The 3,214-nt window shown below is 43.5% G+C and overlaps 1 long non-coding RNA gene across 1 annotated transcript; it reads left to right on the top strand.

Moving 5' to 3' along the window:
* Positions 1-28: 28 nt before the first annotated feature.
* LOC123956417 lies at positions 29-2,650 on the top strand. The gene is made up of 3 exons (XR_006821530.1): positions 29-1,325; positions 1,440-1,908; positions 2,142-2,650. It is a non-coding gene; the product is annotated as an uncharacterized LOC123956417 (long non-coding RNA).
* The last annotated feature ends 564 nt before the right edge of the window (positions 2,651-3,214 follow it).

Raw genomic sequence — 3,214 nt, 5'->3', positions numbered from 1 at the left:
TACTATATGTTTTTCCCCCAACAGAATGAAAATGTCAAACAAAGCCCTCTGGATCCAGTTAAAATGAAGAATGATGCAGAAAATGTCAAATATAGAGAGACAGGGTCAACCTCCAGACTCTCCAGCAGTGAAAGTGAGGAGACGGATTCCTCTGCTTAATCAACGACATCAGTGACCTCCGAGATTGCCAGCATGCTTGTCTCAGAGACACTGGATCGGGCTGCTGCTAATATGAATGAGCTAACACACTCTATATCCAGGTGGGAAGCTGAGGAACAAAAGTCAGAGACTGGCCAATCATACGGTACTGACTTGAAACCTGGCTCTCCATGTCCAGAATCTCCCACTGGCTCAATGTGCTCCATTGAGGACATTAAGGATACGACAATGGCAGACCTACACTCAGGCCCTCCGGGACTGATGGATGTGGAGGATGATGACTTCACACCAGAAGAGAAACCTTCAAAACCTTCCTCAAAACCATCCACCACCAGATCAACACCACCAGCAGAGCATCGCAAAGAGACGTCTTCAGTCTTAACAGAGAAAGACATGAACAAAGACTCAACTGCAGGAACTGTGCAAGAAGAGGATGTCACACCAGAGGGTGTCATGGAGTCATTCATGGATGACAACCTGGTCACAGAAATGGACTCAACATTGAAAGAAACTTATTTGACATGATCTCCATGTCCTGAAGAGATGTGTACCGCAGACTCAATATGCTCCAGCGAGGAGATCGGGAATGCAACAAAAGCAGACATAAGCTCAGTCCCTCTGGAACTTGTGGATGTGGAGGATGAGGTCTTTACACTAGAAGAGAAACCATCCACCACCAGCTCATCACCACTAGCAGAGCATTGTAAGGGGAGGTCTACATGGTGTCACACTAGATGGTGTCATGGAGCTATTCATGAACAACATCCTGGTCACAGACATGGCATGGCATACACTTAGCATCTAAAGACACAAAACCAGGATCTCTGTGTCCAGAAGGGATTTCTCTCACCGCCTTAATGTGCTCCAGTGAAGACATCAGGGATGCAACAAAAGCAGACCTAAGCTCAGTACCTCTGGAATTTGTGGATGTTGGGGATGAGGACGTCACACCAGTAGAGCATGGCAAAGAGAGGCCTTCAGACACAAAACCATCCACCACCAGTTCGGACACAGAGAAAGACTTGTACAGGGACTCAGCTCCAGGAACCTCATGACAGGACAAACATTTTACAGAGAACAGCGGAGCAGCGTCAGAAGCCCAGCTCACTGGCCTGAAAAACACCTTTCACACCATAATCAAGGGATTCTTTGACAGTTTTACTGAAGTAGATCATCTAACTTTCTCACTGAAACTCACTTGAATAATATTCTGACATTTGTTGTGCACATTTTTGTTTTTGTGTTTTAACTTTGTTTCGCTGTCTTTTTTTCTTTTTAAGGGAGCGGAGCGAAATATGCAAAGGTGTTTATAGCTCTTTTGGGCAGTCTTTGTGTGATGTGATTCGTTCGGACACGGTGTTTAGGGTAACACCCAATTTGACGTTGGCCATTGTGAAATCGATCACAGATGATGGAACTTCCAATGTCTATGCTGCTACCTGCTGCCAGGTCTCAAGTTCCAGAGCATGCAACAAGATGTTGGCAGGAGTTACCCAGGCAATGAAATCCCTCCTCAAAGGTCTAGGTACTGCAAGAAAGAAGACATTTCAGACTGAAAGGACACAAAAATATACAGATTGTGAGACTAAAGATGACAGATTGTCACATTACATCAAAGTACACAAGAAGAATTTGCGGTGTTGGAGCTTTTGCAAGTGGCAGAAGAATAAGATCCAGCCAGAGACTTGTCTGGAGGAGGAAGTCACAGATTACCGAGATAGCCCATTGTTGTCCAAAACTCAGGCGAAGGTGAGAAGCTCTTCTTGTCATCAGTCCACTGAATCTATTTTTTATTTTTTAGTATTTAGTCTTGAGTTAGTTAGAGCTTGAGCTTAGTTTAGTTCAGGATCTGAGTGCTTCCTCCACCAGAGGTTGTGAAGTGAAACATCTTCAAACCCAAACAAATTTAGTATGTCTTTATATATGCATCTTTATATTTATAGCTTGGTACTAACATTCTTATCTTTCAAATACCCTAAAAGAAGAAGGAGGAGGACAACAAGGGTTCAGCTCAAGATCAGGTCCAGCTGTCCAGACAAAAAGGCCCTCTTTGCTGAAGAGAATCCGCCTGTTCTACCGTCGCCTGAGCTGCTGGTCCCATGAATGAGTGACGCCCTTTGAACCCACTTAACTAACCACAAACTCTATTCCCTCTCTCTACTATCTTACCTTCCCTCTACTCCCCATTTCCTCCCCTTCTGCTCAACTTCACCCACCCAACCCCACTCTAACCTTCTCTCCCCCTCCCTTTACTCTCTCAACCCCTCACCTTCCCTTTACTTCCCCTCATCCCCTTACCTTCTCTCTTCTACCCCATCATTCCAACCCCTGACTCCCCTCTTTTTACCTCCCACCTTGCTCTACTTCACCCACCCAACTGCACTCTATCCCCACTCTATCTCTACTCTCACAAGCAGCATAATGATTTGGTGACAGGTTAGCATTGTTGTCTCAAACCCCACCATATTCCTAATAAATTGACTGCAAATTAGTCTAGTGCTGTTGTGGTATGTTGGAAAGAACTGAAACATCACAGGGTTTTTTTTTTTGTCTTTTTTTTACGGTTGTTTAGACACAAAAATTTAAATGAACACAGTTAGTGAAACCAGAAACCCAAGGAGCAGAACCTCAGCCCTGATCTGCACAACTATAATAAAAAACACTAAACACACTTCTCTATATTAGACACATGAATCTAAAATGACGTCACTTATTGTAATTTCAAGGCACAACCCCCCAAAATATCACACCCATAAACCAACTGATTAGACATGACCCTCAAGTGTGAAGACAGGTGCTTAATTGATAACTCACCATTCGGATGTAAGCACCATTCAAAGGCAATAGGTGAATGTCATTGTCCACCTTGGGGAGAAACCTCAAAAAAGACACCAGTTACAGATGAAACACTTACACAGAGCGCCATTTGAAAGGAATTCTGAGAGTGTAAAAGACCTACACACACACAACATTTTACAGAAACATGTATGTTTATACTAGCCATGTACTAAACTACACAATTTTGTCTTTTTTTAGACAATAATGCAAATGGATG

This window comes from Micropterus dolomieu, linkage group LG18 (assembly GCF_021292245.1).
Source record: "Micropterus dolomieu isolate WLL.071019.BEF.003 ecotype Adirondacks linkage group LG18, ASM2129224v1, whole genome shotgun sequence".
NCBI classification, from domain to species: domain Eukaryota; kingdom Metazoa; phylum Chordata; class Actinopteri; order Centrarchiformes; family Centrarchidae; genus Micropterus; species Micropterus dolomieu.
Note: the sequence above shows the minus strand (reverse complement) of the source record. Positions and strands in the feature narration are given on the sequence as shown.